Genomic DNA, 21942 nt, shown 5'->3' with positions numbered 1-21942 from the left:
AATGGAGTGTCCCACAGAAGCATGAGGGGCTCCCCAGCACACTCAGCAGCAGACCCGGAAGTGAACCAAAAGCACTTTTTGTCCCCTTCCAGGTCCATTGGAGAACACACGGGGGGGGCCTCTGCACCCCTCCTTGCTCCGTGACCGGTGTCTCCTGGGACTGGGCGGGGCACCCAGGGTCCCCCTGTGGCCAACTGCCAACCCGGGGGGGGGCACAGGCAATGACTTCTGGTCCTCTTCCTGGTTCACTGCCGAGCATGTGGAAGGTCCCCCCCACCACTCCTGTGGGACCCTCCACCCATCCCAGCATCACAGCATTCACAAGCCACACTGGTACCTTGAGGTATGTAGAAAAAACTTCTAAAGCTGTTTCTATGTCCCAATCGACATCGAATCTTCAAATTTGGCCAAATCCAATCAGGGACAGTGATCTGAATCAATTAATCGAATCACTGTCCCTGATTGGATTCGGCCAACTCCAAATTGAATAGGGCCCTCTTCCCACAGCCCTACTTTGAGGCCTGGTCAACAGCTCCTCGAAGAAAACTGTAAGTTGCTGGTGGAGTCAGGTCCCACAGGGGATGTATTCCTTAAATAAGGTGCCCCCACATAGGGAAGCCCCAGGTAAAAGTTTCCCTCTCAGCTAAGGGTAAACGCACCTTATATCATGTAAAACTGTGCCTCGTATTTTGTATAATTGTTATCATAATTATGAATATGTTGTGCAAAATGTTATGGAATTCAGTTAGTTTGGTATAATCAGTTTTTGGCTTATCATTTTGTAACTATTTATCTGTATACAGTTTGTATTGTTAAAAGATATTGCTAAGAATATTTTTGGAAAGTTTTTTTTGTTACCTATTAAAATATTTACCTATTTTTATATATATGTGTGTGTGTGTGTGTGTGTGTGTGTGTGTGTGTGTGTGTGTGTATATAATAAGAAATAATATGTATATTATAATTCAATAAACTGTAAATAGTTAAGAGCGTTGGCGTGGAGTTGACTGTATAGAGGAAAGACGGACCTGCACTCATATCACTGGTGTCCCTCTTACAGCACTGTCACCTGCCTCATCTATCCCTTCCAACGGAGGACAGTCATTACCCTGCATGTTCCTGGGCTACATACCCTTGGGTGTTCCTGGGCTTTTGGGAAAAATTATTATTTTTCCCAAAAGCAATTACTTAGCTTTTATCATAATTAAAATTAGAATCTCGCCCTGTTTTTAATTTAATATGGCCCATTCCATTTAGGTGCTCTGATTTGTTACTTTTCTGATATAGTGCTCATTTATATTTGAGTCGTCTTTTACATGTATATACAGGATCCAGCACACTGTGGCTTTGATCTTTAATCAAGGCCACTAGGTATTATTAAAATACAAAGAACAATTCATCATATGCATGCAAAACATAAACCCCATGTCATGGACTTACCAGATGGTAGAAGGGCGGCATCATGAGTTATTCAGCACAGAAATCTATTTTATGTTACTCATTAAGAGATGCTATCTTGCTTTTGAATAGACCGTTAAAGTCCTTGACGGTTAAAATGGTACATCCATCACCTTATATCTAGCTTAGTCTTCAGCTCTACTACCCTGATTGATCATTTATAGTGTCATAGGATCATAGCAAAGTAGGGCTGGAAGTGGTCTCACACGGTCGTCTAATCCAGCCCCATGCTCAAAGCAGGATCATCCTTGATTAAACCATTCCAGTCACAGCTATTTAATTCAGTTTCTAAAAACCTGGAAAATGGAACCAGGCATGTGAAATATTATGGACACCAAAATACTATATAAATTATAAATCATAATAAAATTCTTGATTCTTTATTTTTTTATCATTAAGTACTGCAGGTGATAATAAGAACATTTCCATTCTACATTGCCTTATTCTGACTGTATAAGGAATCAATCAATAAAAGCACTACCTGAAGGCATTTACAGTTGAGGAAGTATCAACATGATTAAAAGCATTAAGCTAAAATCTTCTGGCTTTTATGGTTTGGAGCTGTGATCCTTAAAACCTTATCTACTGGACCAGGGGAAAAAACACTTGTCTTCCTTCTAGCACAAAAGTGCATCCATGTGAATCACCTGTTGGATGGGAAAGTAGTCCTCCTTTTATCATATATGGAAACTGAGTGATTTTTTTCAGCACCCCATAATTATTCCCCATTTATGAAGCATTCTCTTGAAAGTTGCTTTTCAAATCTCTCTTTGGCTTTCTAAAAGAAGTTGATTTTGCTTTCTATTTCTGATTTATGTGAATGAGGTTTCTGATAGTTTATGTGCTATTCTTCTTGTTTAAGGGCCCTATAGTTTATGGAGCTATCACCAGTGATTTTAATGGAGAGTTATAGTTTTAAATCAATAGCACTATATGGCCAAATTCCAGGCACAGATTTGGTTATGAAGTACTTGGATTAATTTACTGCTTCATCAGGGCTAGCTAGTCCAGTGGAAAAAAGCCCAAAGATAACATATTTTGTTTGGTCAAAACTGTTGAACCACAGTTGGAGTCAGAATAGCAATTCACTGCCCCAGTATTGATTCAACACCCTTTGATGTAGGTAGTTGCTGAAAAATATGAGAAGAGTAGTGTATTTGTTGTTTTTCCTTTCAATGTGAGATTTAGACTAGACATATTATAATTTGTACTAGGCATAAGACTTTGTAGGCCTTGCCCCGTTTGTGGCTGATATAGCCATCTTCCTCCCTCCTACTCAGTTGCATTAAATTCACTGTGCTTACAGAGGTACCTTGCCATACTTTGCTGCCTGTCTCGGTAGAAAAGAAGAAATGCATAATTTTGAATGTGTTTTGTCTTTAAGCACATATGCCACAATGTTCATTTTTGTTCCTTGGCACCAATGTAAGGCTGAGTAAAGACATTCAGTTTCTCCTGGGACATTCAGTTTTCCATTTCACTGCTGACCCAGAAGAAAACACAAATGTAGAAATGTTCAGGATTTTTATCCCAGAACAAAATAACCAGAGTTAAATCACTCACAGGAAAGATTATCCTGCGAAACCAAATACCTGTACATGTTCTCTTCTCAGAGAAGCCACAGCACAATTCTGCAGGATCCTAGCCTGCTTTTCTCCCTGCCCTCTTCTTCTCCTCCCTCCACACCTGGAGACAGTGTATCATTTTCTGAACTGTACTGCTCCAGTAAGCAAGGAACAGACCAGAACTGTAACAGGTCGCCCTCACCAGTACCATCTTTTGCATTATCCACGCCCTAAGTTGGGGACCCTTGGAGTCCCCTTTAAGGTTTCTTGTGTCCTGCTCTCTACTCATCTGAGACATCTTGATGAAAATTTTATGCTTATGTTCTTATAAGCACAAGACTGCCTATTGTTTTTGTGTGTTGGGGTCCTCTGCCACCACTGGCCTTGACCCCAGTCTTTCTCTAGCTAGGCCTCCCCGTCTGAACCCACCAGATAGGGTTTGATTCCAAAGCTCTAGCTCTTTAGTCTTGGGGCTCGTGGCCCTCCTTTTTGTTCCAATCTGGAGCACCGCCCCCCTGGCCCACTGGCCCTACAGCCAGGGGGTCACAAGTTCAGAGCCAGGCAATGGCCCCATACCTCCACTGTACCAGTTTAAAAAAAACAAAAAAACAGTCATACCCCAGGTACACCAGGCCACCCTGGCCTTTTAGACTTGCCCTCTCTGGCACCGGGCCTGTGCCCCTGAATACTGTGCTTACGCAGACACTGGAGTTCCCACACTATAGTGGGGCTCCAATGAGGCCTCCTCCTTCCCCGCATAGCCTCACCCAAGCCACCAGTCTTGTTCATTAACAAAAAAAAATATGAACAGTCCTGTCCATGGGCAATAACTGCCACTAAGAGAAATATGATTAAAGAAGGCAGCATGCCAGCTTACATTTACACAGGGGTTCATGCTTCTGCTCCCCACCGTAGGCTACAGTTCTTCTTCCGTGGTTGCTGCCACTTCTCCAGTGTCCTCCACAGTTCCCCTCCTCCAGCCTTTGAACTGCTCACCAAGCCTCTCTGTGGAGCTCCTATACATCCTCCTTCCCCTTCAGCTGCTGGCCCCTTACTGCTGCCCAGCCCAAGGTTTTTATAGTCTTGGCCTGCCCCCTTCCAGTCACCTGACTGGCTGGCCTGGCTCAGCTTTAAACCCCCACCTTACCTGCATGCTGTGCCCAGAAAGTTCTGGTTTTAAAGGGGCCAACCTGCATTCTGGTAACAGGGCTAGGGTTTCCTTTTACAATGACCCTTTCACAATTCCCATATTGTACTGCAGGAAGACAAAGGCTGACTGAGCAGTGTGGGCCAGCCAGTCAGGACTGTCCTGTGTACTGCTGCTATCTGTTACCAGGCAGACTGGGGAGCCTACACAGCATGTTGAGATACGTGCACAGAGCCCTCCTGGATGCAAGGCATCAGCACTACAGGCACTCTGTTCTTCAGGGACTTAGTACTAGGATGTCTGTTCATGTATCTTCAGGTAAGTTTTTCCACCAGGAGAACAGGCCTGGAATAATTCTCCCAGATCATTTTAACATGTGTACACAGCCTGAGAAATATTTTATTTAGATGTAAACATTGTGAGTCTTTAGGAAAAAAAGAAACCTAGAATACTATGATAAAACACTTCACATACTATAGGAAAATGGGGAAAAATCTGACCAAACTTCCATTTGATTTGAGTATGTGATCATTTAGAAGGAAAGACAAGAAAAAAGACTGTTATGAGTCCCTATGAAAAAAACATAAAAGCTTGTCCACATCCTTTCTCTACAAAAAGTATGTGTTGTTTTATTGTTGTGGATTAAGTTATAGGATAGTACTTTTTGCCTCTCAAAATTGTGGATTGATTTTTCCTTTATATAGAATTTATACATAGAATGAACTACAAAGGGGTAACATCTTGGGTTTTCTGCAGTGTTTATGGGGAAAAAAATTTTCACCATATTGTGCCAGCCATGCAATAATAAGCTATTAAATATTTGGTACCAGGACCTGTTCTGCCATCACAATAAACATTTTTATGTATTTTAAATAATAATTATTATATTGATTTCAAAATTGGGTACCTTCCTTCTGCTAAAACATGTAAGGAACTTGAACTATTGAAAAATGTCTTTCAAGATAAATTGATTGAACCAGAGTGCCATATGTTTGCAACTATCAGGCATATATTTAATGAATTTAGTAATATTGATTTTCTATAACATGTCCTAGAAGGTTTAAAATAATCCCATACATGTCGTTTATTCCTAAATACATTGAGTACTTAATTTTCCCCTTACTTACAAGAGTGTAAATCAAAAGAAACTTCATGGTAGCTAACGTGTAATGTTAATGTGAAAGGAGACTAAAACTCAAAGTAATTATCCATGTAATTTAGAATTTAGATGTGTTCAAAAGAGCAAAACTCAAGAGCCAATCTAAGTGTTTCTTCAATGATAGGGAAAATTATGCAGAAAATTCTAAAAGAAACATATACCACTGATATTTTAAACTTTTTGCATATGATGCAAGTATATACTTTATATTAAGAAGGCAAAGAATTTTTTTCTCTGCAAAGAACTCAGTAAAGGAGTAGGAAAAAATGTGTAACATTATCTCTCCATTCTTGGACAGGTCAGTCAATGCCAAAGGAGCCAAAAAAGAAAATACTGAATGCTTACTGTTTAAGAGATACAAAGTGAATACAAACTAAGAAATACCTTTTCTGATTGTTGCAAAGCACTCAGGTGCCCTGCGCCTGAAAGCAGAAATGGCTCAGGAGAGACCCCTAGTGGTGAGAAGGGGGAGGCTCAACTGCCAGTCACCAGGGCAGCAGAGGTGCAGGTTGCTAGGGCAACCAAGGGAATCAGCTGACAGGAAGGGGCAGGGCTTGGCCCTTCTTAAGCCCAGGCATGAGGCCAGGAGAGCAGTTCCCCTCTGGCGACCAAGGAGGGGGGAGCTCGGCCAGTGCAGAGAGAAAGAAGAAGATAGACTGCATGAGCATCCCCTGGTTGTAGCTATGAGTTGGAATATTTTCCTGGTAGGGGTAGAATGTTGTTTTGACTGGACAGTTTAGTTTTATGTTGTAGCCTAGGGGCTTTGTGTTTTTGTGTTTACTGTTTTAACAGGAGGACCGGGTGAGGCTGTGAGGGGTTGAAGGAGGCCTCATAGGAGCTCCACAGTAGCATGGGGACTGAGAGGGCTCAGTATTTTGGGAGTGCATTGGCCTCAGCCCCAGAGCAGGAGGGGGCAGTGAGGAGCCCTGGAGCGAGAGGAGGCAGTGAGAAGCCCCAGAGCAGGAGGGGGCAGTGAAGAACCCTCAGAGCAGGAGGGGGCAGTGAGGAGCCCCAGGGCGAGAGTGGGGCAGCAAGGAGCCCCAAGGCGTGAGAGGGCAGTGAGGAAACCCCAGAGCAAAAGGCGGGAGCGAGGAGCCCCAGAAGTAAAGGAAAGGGCCAAGGCATAACAGGGCCCAGGGCAAACCACATCAAGTATCATCTGCAAGCCTTGGGCTGGAGTGCAGGGGAGGAAAAGGAGCCGCAGATAGCGCCCCCTGGCACCGGGTGTATTAGTGGGCAGCCTCCCACTAATTACATCACTCAATCAATTAAGATCAAGGTGTGGCAGGAAAGTAAGCAGGCGGTTAGCCCAGGACAGGAGGGCAGAGCCACGAACAGAAAGGCTCCAGCAGAGTTACTCCTGTCACACTGACCTTCAAAAATGTAAAGAGAATAATACTGCTGTAATAAAAGACTACATAGGACAAATAGGGCAATTTTTATATGTAAGAATGAATAAACACCTATTTGACATCTGCTGCAGAAAGACACAAAAGTCTCTGGCAGAACACTTTACACTCCCTGGACATTCGAAGTGTGTCTACACGTGCATTAGCTCTGGGAGCAATTTATTCATGAATAAACTACTAGCAAGTAAATGCTCCCAGGAAGGTGTCCACATGGGCAGCTGTCTCCTGGTCAGGGCTGGAACACTGCACCCTGCCCTGAGGGACTTCCAGCTGCTAGGGCCAAGACAATGTCCCCCTGTCCTGGCAACAGGGAGCTCCTGGTGCCAGCTCCCTAATCAAGGTCAGGGGACTTGGAAGGAGCTTACGGGGAGTGGCGCCACTGGCAGATTGGGGCAGCGGACTGGGACCTACCCCACTCTTGCAGCTCTTTCCAAGCACCGTGCCTCACTCACCTGATTGGGGCATGGGGCTGGGACAGTTCACAGCCTCTGCTCCATGATCGTGGAGGGGGGGCTGCAGAGCCTATTCACTGCTCAGCTCCTCAAGTACAGAGCTTGGTGGGGAACAGGCTGGGGAGCTGTTCCCTGCTCATCTCCATGTTTATGGAGTTCCCCATCTTGTTCCCCACCCAGCACTGCACTCATGGAACTGGGTGGGGAAGAGGCTCCCCAGCCCCAACCAGTAGGGAGCTCCCAGCACCAGCTCTGTGACCATGGGGCCTGCCCTGGAAGATTTTTATCTCCCAGCACCAGGTCCACAGTCACAGGGCTAGTGCTTGGAGTTAAGGATCTCCCAGCCTGAGCCCTATTAGCATAGTCAACTATGCTACTGCACATTAAAGTGTCTTGATGCAGATGCACCCTGCATCACCAACCTGAGGCTTGCTGTTCTCAGGCAACAACATGCTAAAAATTAGTTTGAACAGGAAACTGTGGAACAAGAAATCATCCACAGACTGGATTATGTTAAGTATCATTTAAATAGGTGTTATAGATTCTTAGTCCATTACCTGGATTAGCTTTTCTGACCCCTTTGGGCATTTATATATGTGCTCCAGGAGTTGGGGGGAAGGAACTTTAATTAGAGTGGCTCTGAGAGCCGCTCTAATTAAAGCACCCAGACCATCATGTGTAAAAGCATCCCCACACTGAAAAATGGTGGCAGGGGTCTTTTAACGAAAGGTCATCGAACGAGCTTTAGTTAAAGTGCCCCCACCACCATGTGACACTGGAGTCTGCAGGAGCACTGTCATTACCATGCTCCAGCAGATTCAATTAACTGAGTCTGCTCCGATGTGCTGTAATCACAGCGCATCAGAGCAGCTTCACAGCACATGTATAGGCACCCTTTGTTCCTACGGGTTCTTTTCTTGTTTACTGCTCCTTTCCCCCTTCTTCCCTTCCTCTGCCCTTCCCCCTTTTGTATTAACTTCACTTGATTTGAGTAGTAGAACATATGCCTTATTTTATGCATACATATAAAAGATGGGATATGATATCATTGCATTAAATGCAATGTCAGCTGTTACCAAATTCAGAGGATTAATCAATCCACCTTTAATCAAAATATGTGTTGACCAAATTTTATTTAATGCCTTTTTTACTGAATTGGACATTTCAGAAAATGCCTTAAGTTTACAAAGTCATATTACATGAATCTAAGATGTAGCTAAACCCCCAGTTTTTCTTTTTTTTATTTAAAAATACATTCCCTCCCCTTCCCCTAACCATTTCTGACTTGCTCTCTGCCCTCTCTATCCTTTTAAGTAATTACAAGTAGTTCTAGGTAAGCTAAGTTCTTCTATGCTATGATTGTAAAAAGCCCCTTTCTGTATCGTAAATAGTGTTCTGTTATGTTTGTCTTGTTTTTTACTGTTCTATATTGTATTATATTGTATTCCTATCATTTGTGCATTGATATTTATTGTTTCATATTAACATTGTATAATTTAGGCCTGCAATGTGGGTTGGCATGAGTGATGTCAAGTATCTATTTTGTGTATCAGGTTCCCATTTTGTTCCCATCTTGTCCCCATGCCCTGTTGTGTAAGTATGTTACAGTTATGACTCACATTTAAGTCTGTAACCTCTCCCATGTAAATTGGTTGTCCTTGAATACCTGAAGCAAAAAAGTGAATGGATGAGTGAAACACAATGATAGCAGAACCCCCTACTAGATCACCCCACCATCAAAACCAATACCTACACCAATGACCCAGCCATTGGAACCACCCTCAGCATTCAAGAAACAAAAGATGAGGCAACTCACCATTGTGCCAATGCTGCACATGCTCAGTATGAACATCTGGAACCCTCAGGAACAGGACTGACTTTGCCTGGACATGCCCTCGCCATAGGAGAACATAGGTAGTCTTCCCCCATAAAAAAGGTAGTGAAGACTGACTCCTTGGGACGCTATCTTCACCTGGACCAGACCTGCTCCACATCACGCTGCCTATGAACCCAGAGGCCCTGTTGGTGACCCCCTCTGGACAAAACCTGCTGGAGAAAGGCCCCAGCTGGCCATTGAGGACCCCCTCCCAGACTGGATAGGTAGCTATCACCCCCCTCCTATCTTTAACCAAGGACTTAGACTTTGTTTCTCTTCCCTACCTGGACTCTAACCCTTCCACTGAGTCTCTTTCTCCTGCTGCCATTGTGTGAATGTATGTAGGAACCAAGCTGTACAGTACAGTGTTCATTTAATAAAACTGTTATTTGGGACCCGAGTTGGATTTTTGCTTTACTAAAGTTCTGGCCCTGCTCCAATCCCTGCTCCTCGCCCCTCTAATTTCTGTCTCATTTCTCCCTCTCCTGCTTCTGGGTCACCACTACCTCCAACACCTGTCCCATGCTCCTGTGGCTCCAGCCATCCTGAGATCCTCTCTGCCTGCAAACTGCTGTTTTCTTGCTATTGCCTTGTCCCCACTGCCTTTCCCCCGATCTCTGCCACTGCTGTTGCCTCATCTCCACTGCCTTTTCCCCTGATCTCTGCCACGTGCTCTTTAGTTACCAAGCACCCCAAGCATAGGTACTACAGGCACCAACACACACATACACACACACACTGTCACCTGAGTCAGTGTTTAACCTGTGTGCATATGTGTATGTATGTCTGTATTGTGTATGATTTCACGTCATTATAATTAGGATGTGTATGTGCTTGAATTGGTGGTATATGTGCATGTGCAATTGTATACCACACCCTCCTGTCTAACAGTCCGATACTGAGATCCTGAGTGTTGGCCTAACCCCACAGGGCAACAAAGATGTAAAAAGGAAATATGAGCACTGCAGGTCATACTGGCCAGAACCAGTAACATTTGTTTACTCAGCACTACATTGTGCTTTTATTATTTGAAATCACAAGCATGGAACTTGGAGAGGAGGTGGTGGCATATAGCATGCAGCATACTGTTTGACTCTGTGGCCAGTGAGAATTGGTTGATGGGACTAAAACCTCCAAAAGATTCCCAAGTTGTTACATGGATCTGGAACAAAAAAAAACTACAGCTCTATTTCATAGCATCTCTTTGAATTTATTATACAATGTAATTTACTGTACAACAAGAAAGAAGAAATCATAGAAAAATGGGAATGGAAGGAATTTTAAAATACCCGCTGTCCCCAAGTACAAGCCCATTGCCCTGTTTTAAAAGAAAATTATATTGATTTTAAAAGTTTTTAAAGTGTGTCCTTGATAAATTAATATTGACTATTACTATAACTTTGTTGTCTTATGGGTGCTTACAAATAAATCATAGTTTCATAGTTTCTAGGGTTGGAAGGGACCTGAGCGGATCATTGAGTCTGACCCTCTGCCATGGCAGGAAAGAGTACTGAGGTCAAACGACCCCAGCAAGGTGTATATCTAGCCTCCTCTTAAAGACCCCCAGAGTAGGAGCCAGCACCACTTCCCTTGGAAGTTGGTTCCAGATCCTAGCCGCCCTGACCGTGAAGTAGTGCCTTCTGATATCTAACCTAAATCTACCCTCTGCCAGCTTGTGACCATTATTCCTGGTCACTCCTGGTGGTGCTCGGGGGAACAGGGACTCCCCCAATGCCTGCTGGTCCCCTCTGACTAGTTTGTAACAGGCCACTAGATCCCCCCTCAGCCTTCTCTTGTGGAGGCTGAACAGGTTCAGGTCCCGTAGCCTCTCCTCATAGGGCCTGCCCTGGTGCCCTCTGATCATGCGAGTGGCCCTCCTCTGGACCCTCTCCATGTTGTCCACATCCCTCTTGAATTGCGGCACCCAGAACTGGATGGAGTACTCCAGCTGCAGTCTGGCCACCGCCACATAGAGGGGAAGTATCAGCTTCCTGGACCTGCTTGAGATGCATCTGTGGATGCATGACAAAGTGCGGTTGGCCTTCCCGACTGCATCCCCACACTGTTCATCTTGGCATCAATGATGACTCCAAGATCCTTTTCTGGCTCTTGTACTGACAAGAAGGGAATTCCCCAGCCTGTAGGTATGGTGCTGGTTGTTCCTCCCCAGGTGCATCACTTTGCGCGTGTTGGTGTTGAAACCTATCCTATTCTCATCCACCCACCCCTGTAACCTGTCTAGGTCCAATTGCAACCTATTCCTCCCATCTAGATCATTTGTTTGTTCAAGTGTCTTTCCAGGAATTTAAGTTAAATTGGTTTATCTATCGTTCCCTGGGTCCTCTTTTTTCCCCCCATTTTAAATAAAGTTTAACTTTATGATTCTTTAATAGGTCTGCCTGGACATTCAGGACATTTGTCCTGCCTTAACACAATAAAATCATTGTTCTACTTGTGTGCTTGAGCCTGTTGTGCATTACTGCACTATGCAACTGAAGTGTTTGCATTTGCCACAAATTATCCATTTTTCAAAACAGGTCTGCAAAAGCTTATATTTTTTCTACTGTCTTCATCTCATAGTCTTCTAGTTTCCTCTCAACAGCAAAAGTAATACTTTGTCCAATTAAAGACAGCAGAGATCTAAGATCCACTCCTACACCAATCCCTAGTTGACGCCTCTTCATTCTCACAACATGACTTTTAGTTTTAAACTGCTGCTTTTACACCTCCCATGTTCTGCACTGTCATTGTTTGAATTGGCAACATCAAATACCATCATTTAACTTCCACATATATTTTACATTAACTTGAAAGACATATGCAATGGATACAAATGTCCAATACATGAACAAAAAATAGTACAAAAACTGTATGATTCATGGTGTAGTAAAACACACTGTAAGTCCTAGAACATCAATTATGCTTTTGAACAAAAAAGGAAGGAAACAAAACGATCTGAAGCAGTGTTCACTCTATTAGAAGCACAAAAGTAAATTAATAATATATACAGGATATGCTTCTGAACAACTGCCCTCAGAGCCACTCTAATTAATGTGCCACCACATCTCATGTATGAGCATCCCTGCATTTAAAAATGGCAGTGGGACACTTAAAGCTCATTCGATGAGCTTTATTTCAAGTGCCCCAGCTGCCATTTGTAGTATTAGGTGGATGGGTTCACCTCCTTCTCTTTTTTTGTAACTTAATTGTAAGGGTAAGATCAGAGGCAGATCCAGGGGAGGTTCACTGGTACACTTGTACCCCGCTTTGATTCCTGTTCCACCTGAAGTTTAAAACCCACTGCCTGGCAGTGACAGCAGCATTTCTAGTCAGGCAGTGCTGAGGAAGTCAATTAACTTCCTGGTTCATTAAAATCTACATGATCCCTTCTACACTCTTCATTCCACAGATCTTAATGACCCTCTGTCCTTTTTAATGGACTTGATGTTCCACCATGTGAGGAGAGAGAAGAGCCCCAAAGAAGTAAAATGGCCCCACCTATATTGCAAAGAACTCCGCAGGGCTCCTTCTTCACCCGGTGTTTCAGGTGGGGAGGGGGAGTCAGCCAGAACTCCAGGATAAAAGGAGACGCGGGTCAGGAAAAAGTGCAACACAGGAAACCAGAAGAGACCAACTGAGGCAGCGAGATGACAGGGATGACAGGGAGAGTCGGTGATGCTGAGGAAGCAAGGGAGACTGGGTTTCAGGAAAGCAACTCTGTAGAGGGAGCTGCTGGGGGAAATAACCCTGAAGGAAAGGCCCAGAGAGAAACAGAAACTGCCAGAAGGCAGTTAGAAGGTACCGTAAAGACCCTAATAGCAGGGCTGAAGAAAAAAGGTACTGCAAAGTTGGGAGTACAAGGGCAGAAGAAGTGCCAGTTTGTTTTTTTGTTGGGTGAGAGAAAAGTCACCCCAGATAGTGCATTGGCAACTATCAAGACAATAAGCCAGGAAAAAGACTGGCTAGGATTACTGGCAGGTCTATGCCAGGTGCCAACCAGGTGAAGTACAACCACGCCCATGGGGGATACTGAGTGGCCAGAACTAGAGACCCAAGGAGCACTTTTTTTTTACTGCTCAAAGGCAGATTGTGGAGACAACTGAATTACCACACAGTGGAATGGGCAAGGATGTAGGGGTTCGTGGAGCCCTCACTACACTAAGACAAACTGCAAGAGCCAAAGCATCAAGACCCACACACCCCAGCATTCTATTTTCTCTTGTAACAACAAGTCGTGGCAGGAGAGATCGTGGACGTGTGGGAGGGTCCATCGAGATGTCCCAGTGGCCTTCAGCTTGTTAGGCGTTATGTTAAAGTTGTCTTGGTGTAGAAGATAGTCAGATAGGAAGAAAAGGGCTCAGACAAGTGATGAGCTCCAGAAATTGACAACACCTAGACCGATAGAGACAAGCCCCTACCACAGATAAGGGCAGGACTTTGGGGGTGAAAGCCCACCATTGGACACATGAGTCAAGGTAGTCTTTCATTTCTGATTAAACCTTTAACATATGGAAGTATTACTAACAACTGAAAACATGGTCTCATACGAAGGAATGGTCTGCAAGTTTAATACTAGACAGTGCTATCAACATTGCTGTAATAGTCCAATACTCAATAGAAATGAGAGGAAAAATACAGCTCAATGATAATAATAAACATTAAAAATTTAACCCATTTCTATACACATTCTAATCCCTCTGGTAAAAACAATGTAAAATAACTGTTACAATGCTAAATCTATAAAAAAAAAAAGGAAAAGATTTGAACAGGTAACTGTAAGCTAAACAGATTTAATGTGTAAGCTGAGATGCCAAAGGGAGGTGTAATTTATACCATCTTAAATTTACTTTGATTCTCATCAGAATATGGTCCAAAATTCAATACAAAAAAAATATCCAGAACTGCATTTCGAGGATTGAATTGTGAGGTGAAGACCAGACTAATAATGCACAAATGATCTAGTACATGAATATTAAAAGCCTCCTGTAAATAATATTTCAAAGATTCAAGTTCAGGAATGACTGCCATTTAAAATGCATTGTGGTCCTGGGAAAGCTTGAAATATTCATGTAAGAAATGGTTAAAAGGCCAAAGTCCAGATCAGAATCTGACCAATTCAAATAAACTTATTCCCCCCTCTTTTTGTATAAGTAATCTTAAAGTACAAGTCCTCCTGGAGTACTGTCTAAATTAAAACAGCCCCCTCCCCTTCCCATATGGTTGATTCAATAGAAATATCTTGAAAAATCTCCAATTATGTATTAAAGTAACAACAAAAAATGCAAATATAATCTCATTCAGCGCTACAGAGAAATGCTGAATTAATGAGTGCAGCAACAAGTGAAACTAAACCATCAATCAGGGTGCAGGACTGAAAAACAGTACCAGACCCAAACAACCATATCAGGCTTGATCATGCATTCTGAATATATGTACAGAAGTCATTACAAGTGTTGAGTACATAATGGAATCAGGAACAGTCCTTCTATGATCCACTGCTACATTAAGGGCACATCTACAAGTCACCCTGTAGTGATGGTCTGTGTCACCTTATGGTATGCTACAATGACATAGCGATCGTGCAGGTCTACTCATGTCTACCAGTTACATCACTGCAGGAGCACACTCCCCCAGTATAGTGTGCTGCTATGGTGACGCAGGGGCAAAATCTAACTGTGTGCTGCATGCACAGCGCAGTAACCACCTGTATTGTGTCATGCTTTAGTACTTCCAAAAGGAAATACTAAAGCATGGTGCCGTAGCAACATCACCATACGGCAGCATTTAAATGTTCCCTAAAAGTGGCACATGCAACCACGTAAGCTGCTCTGAGCCTTTGGCAGAATATAAATCAAGTAAATAGGTAAAAATGAAACTAAAAACTCTGAGCTGGCTCCTCAGTCTGTTAATATAGTTCATCTGAAGTCAATGGATTTACAATTCTTTGCATCAGCTGAGGACCTGGCTTTCTGGGCATGTCTACACAAGAAGCTAACTGCTCAGTAGCCTAATAATACTGCTGTAGAACATCACAGCATAGTTCTAATATGCTACTGTGCAGCATTATTAGGCTTCTGCATAGTTGTGTCACTAAACAGGTATGTGCTGGCACTACTGCATAGTAATACCAGTTACTGCATTTAGTACCTGATTATACAAGTACTAAATTTAATGCACTGTAAATACAATGCATTAATGAACATGTAGATATGACCTTTGCCTGTCTCCTATATGGAATCAAAGCTTCTCTTATTTCATCCCTTACAATATTAGTCCCCCTCTTAGTCTATGAAACAAAGTGTTTGCATTGGTAAAATGTCCACATTTCCTGTGTTTTCTCCCCATATGCTTTGATAAAAAAACCCACTGTCATAATTGTAAATTAAAAATTCTGCCTGTGACTTTACAGCAAATTTCCAATCTAAAGAAGAGTGTTCTTTCAACTGGAAGGCTGCATTTTATTCTTCTATTAACATACTATACTCTGCCTTGGATCACACAATAGCCAATCTAATTCATAATGTAATATAAATGACAGTGCCCCATCTGACAAGAAAAGAGCAAAGGAAATCTAAACTGCAGTAGTCTCATTGCTTCATATTACGCAGATCATAAATATAAAACATAGTCTCTCAGAGGTACTTTTATGCAGGATGTTTATAGTTTTATGGTTTTGAAAATCAGCCCCTCTAGCAGAGAGAAATAAGTCTTTGAAGTGCCGGGCATTTTTTTCAAGTTGTGATACTGAAATTCATAGATACATATTACAGATGTCTCATGATACTTAATGACAGATGAACAAATGAGATACCAGGCAAGAGCCTCTTCAAACAAAAATTAAGGAGGGAACGGAAAAATAAAGGAAGAAGGGAAAATCACTTTAAAAACCATGGCAATTTCTGAGCATCACAAATAACTGCAAAAGAGTATAAAAAATCTGTATTATGAGATTTACCTCAGAGCTAATTCAAGAGACATAGCACCAGGAAGCACCATAAGAGTTTGTTCTTCTAATTCACTGCACCTAATTTAAAGTGTAATTAGATGTCATATGTAAGAGAAGAAAGTTTTAAACTGCAGACTTAAGTAAAATTATTTTTTATTATAAATGGACACATTGATGTTGAGAAAAATATAAGCCATTCTGTATCTTAAGTCCAAACCATAAACCAAATGTAAACATTTTATTAGAAAAGCAGGTAGAGTTAAATATAGGAAACATTATAGCCCACATTAGACTCATTATAAAATACAAAGGTGCAAGTAATAACCGTAATAAATTGCATTAAAGGAAGTATTAGCTTTAGTGTGTGAAGAAATTCGATTATGAATGTATTTGGTAAATATTATGAGATTTTTGGCTGGGAACATTTCAAGCAAAAAGCTTCCCAATCATAGCTCAGGATATGACTGTGTAAGTTGTCAGTTGTGGTTTCCTCTTTAAGCTTTCCAACTAGTACTGGATTTGGCCCCAAATGGACATGGGGCTAAGCCATTATTAGCCTTGTCACAAAAAGGATGATAGACATGATATCCCACTGTTTTCTGTTACGGTATTTAAAATGATTTAGTGCAAGTTCCCTTTCAACTAAATCATTTTCAATGCCTGTTGACATTGATCCATGGGAACTCCCGTTGTCATTCATGCGATTCCCGTTGTCAGTCATGAATAGCATGTGACCATGCTGATAATGATTTAATGCCATCTCCATTCTCTGATGTTTCTGGCTCATTATAGTTCCTAATATACTGAAAATGTGAGATTTAAGGTGTGCTATTTCTATATTACGTCATCACATTGTACATCCTCTCCAGTTTCCATAAGGTCAGAGGTCCTCCATACTGCTGAGATCCCATAGAGGAAGGTTTACAGGGAAAGGCAGACTCCAGAATGAGCATGGGTGAGATTAAGAAAAGACAAAGAGATGGAGAGAGGGGAAAGTGGAGAATCTGGTATGATGGAGAACAAGGGCCCTGCCACATGTTCAAATTAAAGCTGGATAGAAACCTGCTCTGAAGTTGTTACACATTTTCACATACTAACTTTGTAGCTGGTTGGCTCTTCATATAGCTAGATGGACATTTTTACAGTTTGGTAATTACTTTGTATTTGTGGTTGGTCTAAATTTATTGCATAATTAACCAGTCCATTGCCTACTATATCTAACATGTGGCAGGGGCTTTAAAATTACTTGGTCAAGATTGGAGAGCAAATTTTACTTAAAAAAGTACAGAGCTGAGTTAGGGTGAAGCCAAAGACGGATACAAAACAAGTTCAGGGAAATAATTAGTATCTGATTTGTTTGAGAGGAGAAATAAAGATGCAAGAGGGAGAAAATTTAGAAAGGAATCCAAAATTTGAGGATCTTACATGGCCCACAACCTTTTAGGTTAATCTATAATCAGTTTTAATAAGGTCTGTTCTTTATTCTTTGACAGTGACCAATATTACTTATTCAGAAATGTCAAGTGAGTCTTAATCCAATTATTGCTGAACCAAGTGAATATACATTTTCCTCCACACATCTTAATTATAGTTGTATTAAAAGGTGCCTGAAGGCATACTACATATTTAAGAAGTCACCATTTACAGATGAACTTTCCAACTTTCTGGGGAAGCTTTATTTCCCATTTTGGACTGAGGTATGAAATATTACTATTAGCTTCAGCATTTAATCTATTTAATACATTTCTTTTTGGCTTTTGGCCATATTAAAGCAAAATTATTAACAGCTCCAACAACCTACTTAATCCATCTTTCTCTCACAAACTTCCATTATTAGTCCATTTGAACATATCTATAGGGATCAACAACTCATGTTTGAAATAGAAGCCAATGAAAATCTCTGCCAAAAGTCCTGCTTTTTATTTTTACAAGTCAACTTTATGGTCAAATTTAGTAGAATGAAGAAATACCATAAAATACAGACTTTTAAGTACTTATCCAAATAAAGCCAAATTTATAAATTTCAAAGTTATGAAACATTACATTTTTGTAGTAATTAATCGCCAAAGGTTCAAATGCTTCACCATCTAAATGTAATGCTCTGCTAGTATAATATAATTTAATTCTAGGCATTTTATTGTTTTAGTAAAGAGGTCAAACATTACAGGCATGCCCTATCTTCTACCCCTGACAAGGTCCATTATATGCTTTCTTCTATTAACCTCAGGAGTTATGCAATTTTAATCTAGAAAATACACACTTAGAGCTTGATCCTCCATTGTCATTCACTCGCATAATTTACCATATTTATAACTGGATAAAGTAGGTATAAAGTGCTCCCAAATCAATGCTTCTGTGAAGCACTGTTCTTCTGAAGGGGTTGTAGTGAGCACTAAGGGCTTGATTCTGTAAGATACCCATGCACTTCAATGGCATTACACATGCCAAAAGTTAAATGCATTTAAGTGCTTTGTTGGATTAGGACAAGAATGCTTAATGCCTTGCTGAATGAAGTTATGGATGAAGCAGAGCTTCTCTAGGTTTAGAAGGGAATTGCTTCAACAGTTACACCATGATTCTTAATCTTCCACCTCTGATAAAGCTACATGGCCATATCCTTTCACCAGAACTCTTCAACATTTGGTGACTATTATTATTATTACTACAGATTCTACACTGCTCAACTGCTATGAAAATAATGCTTTTGAACTTTGTCTCAATGTCATTCTGTTACCATCTCAGAGAACCCAAGGCTGCAGAAAACACAATTATAGAAGTCAAAGACAAAAGAAGTAGAAAAGCTTTAATACCAATATTAGCTAAATGGAACTAATATATTAAGATATAAGATACAAGATAAGATATAAGAACTAGATATTAAGGGGTTGATTACATTTCTGAGATGAATCCAGACTCTCATTACTAGTCTGGTGATACTTATGTTCCTTCATCTGTTTAAGGAAAGGGTCACCATTCTGATCTTTGAGCTTTAATTTAAAGAACATATTGTTCTGTCAGTAACTTGCAATATCCTCACATTAGGATCATGTCTAGACTATCAGCAAATTATTTCCTATTTTCTGCCTGCTCTACAAAATCACCTTCAAGCCCACCGTTGTAATCAAGCTTTTATCATTTCCTGTACTCACCACTAAAATAGAGACATTTACCATGTTTGAACATGTCTGTGTGAAAAATAAAATGAACTGACACATTGCTAAATGATGCTGTGATCAACAACGGCCATATTCAACGTAACGTCAGCTACAGTACTTTTAATTAAACCTTCTCACCATGGTAAAACATGATGACCAGGCTTACCAGTGGTTTTTAAGCAAGTTAGACAAGCATTTCACAACCATCCCTAGATAGTTTAGTCAAGGATGATCCTGCCTTGAGCAAAGGCCTGACCATCTGAGGTCCCTTCCAACCCTACTGTTCTATGCCTCTATTATATGGGCATTTTTGAATGAGTCAAAAAAAACTAATGCTGCAGAAATTATCCTCAACAGTATGTTTTCTCCTCCCTATCCACTATTTAAGAAAAACTTAAAAGAGTCCATGGAGCCTAAAAATCTCAATAGGAAAGAAAACAATCTTTTCAATACTATTATCAATTTTCTCACAGTATTTTAAGAAAATCCTAAATAGGTTAGAAATGCAAAACAGGACATTGAAGATATATTATTATTCAGAATATTAAAAAAAAATCATAGGAGGCATCAGAAACTTTTTAATAGCACATAGGAACATCCTACATGGCATCATAAGAAAATACTGTCAGTTTTTAACAAGACCACTAAAAATTAATGTGGATGGTATGGCAAATGCACCAAGCATTTAAAGTATTATGTATCTAAATAAAATACTCCACAGGCAATACAAGATGAAAGAAAAGAAAAAAAGGAAAGTTACAAAAATAATATAAAGGAGAATTACTAGAATTGACATTAGAATTAATTGTCTTCCAGAAAATCTATACTATCTTTCGAAAACAGCAGTTGTTTAAATAAATATGAAAATAACAAAAAAAGATGTAGCCTACGGTCACTCCAACAAACCTTTCAGTATCATAAAGGAAAAGCATTGGAGAATATAAAACTGAAGAGGAAAATATTTAATTTTGAACATAACGATACAATGAAGTGAGCAGTGAAAATAGAAATACTGCACTTTCCACCATGCTGTCTCAATCACCATTATATGGGTCTAACAAATCAACTGAACTTTGCTTGGCGCACTCTTCTGTTCCATCTATAATAATAATAGACTTATTCTGTCTGTCCAGAGCACTCTCACTGGTTGTCTTGACAGCCAGTCACAAAGCTTACTGAAACAACCAGAGTGCTCTGGACAGTCAGAACAAGCGTGTTATTACTATAGAAGATCCTGGGGCATTTCAAACAGATATGCAGGCAAGTCAGAGCTAGACTGAAGCACCAGGGCTTCATGGAGCAGGCAGGCTCCACTGAAGTGGGGGGAAACAAAAAGCCAGTGAGGGGCCTGAGCTATGAGGGAAGGGGGGCAGTGCTTCCCTCCATGGTGGCAGAGCCCTTCTGGGACCACCCAAGCAGGGTGCCAGCAGGTGGGCATTGCCTAGAGGGTGCCACTACTGCAGAGAGAAGCACCAGGGTCCTCTGCAGCTCAGGGGATGCGCGGCCTGCTGACAGCTCACTCCCCAACTGCAGGAGATGCAGGCAGGCTCCGGGAAAAATAAAATAAAAACAAAAAATCAGGTCCCTCACCACTTTTTTTTCCTCCCCTTGGTACAGTCTGCCCACATGGGCTGCCATGGGGTTGCGCAGCCCTGAGCTGTGAGGGGATCTGGTGCTTCCCTCCACAGTGGGAGTGCCTCCTAAGGCCTCCTGAGCAGGTTGCTAGCTGCATGGGTGCAGCCCCAGCTTGCAGGCAGCACCTGCCATTTTCAACAGTACATGGGACGCTGGAAGCCTGGGCATGCTTTGGGAAGCTCGGGCTTGGTGGGCTTCCAACACCCCATGCACCATCCTCACCACCTTCCCACCATCTGGGACCACCTAACAATGGGCTAGCTGCCCCAGGAAGATGGTGGGATGGTGGCTGGGTGTGCTGGCAGCAGGAGAAGGCAGCAGGGACAGTGCATGGGGCTCTGAAAGATTTCCAAACCCAAGCTACCCCAAGCACACCCAGGCTTCTAGTGCCTCATGTACTGTCCCTGCTGCCATCTTTGAAGAGGGCCCTTGTACACACAAGGGATAGCACTGTAATTTGTTACAGAGAAAACTAAAATACATAGGATGTGTTTTAGTTTGCTATGTAAAAAAGTAATTTAAAATTGAAATACACCACCAAACGTGTACACTGTTACACAGCTAGTTCATTAAAAAGGGCAATTAAACCACTAAAAGGGGCAATTTCCTCACATGTACAAGGGCCATCTTATTCTATGACTATAAACAAGTCACAAAGTCAGACTTCAGACAAATTATGTATTTATATTCCAAAGCCTGTGTTTACACATAGACAGCTTCATGTAGCCTTTTCAAGGGTGAGACGTTTTGATTCCATTAAAGTATTTGGTCAAAGGATAACTAAAAATCCTGTATTTAAAGAAATACTTTTGCAATAAAAAATTAATTGCAAATGTTTTGCACATTGCACCTAGTACTTCCATAAAATGGTTATTTTTAAAGACACTTTTAGAGTTACTGATATAGAAAATTCAAGGGGACGGGTAGACTTTTCATTGCACCCTAAAGTTTGCCACAAATATGGAGAGGACCCAGTTACAAATTAATGCACAAAGCTGATTGTTTGTGTTAGGAGATTGAAACTAGAGGCTAATGTTCAGCAGTGACAAGAAGCATTTAGATTTAATGAGCTAAATACGGCCATTTTACTATGAAACTTAAATATTACTAAGGATTGTAGGCTGGGGAAGATATGACTTG

General features: G+C 41.4%; 1 long non-coding RNA gene across 1 annotated transcript; it reads right to left on the bottom strand.

Annotated features, from left to right (window-relative positions):
* Positions 1-1717: 1717 nt before the first annotated feature.
* LOC109319942 lies at positions 1718-21616 on the bottom strand. Its single transcript, XR_002103680.1, has 3 exons — positions 21450-21616; positions 19607-19609; positions 1718-1730 (listed from the first exon to the last, which is right to left on the bottom strand). It is a non-coding gene; the product is annotated as an uncharacterized LOC109319942 (long non-coding RNA).
* Positions 21617-21942: the final 326 nt, after the last annotated feature.

The sequence above is a fragment of the Crocodylus porosus genome, unplaced genomic scaffold (assembly GCF_001723895.1).
Source record: "Crocodylus porosus isolate Cpor-Errol unplaced genomic scaffold, CroPor_comp1, whole genome shotgun sequence".
Lineage (NCBI taxonomy): Eukaryota > Metazoa > Chordata > Crocodylia > Crocodylidae > Crocodylus > Crocodylus porosus.
The sequence above is the reverse complement of the archived record's forward strand: the minus strand, read 5'-3'. Positions and strand labels throughout refer to the sequence as shown.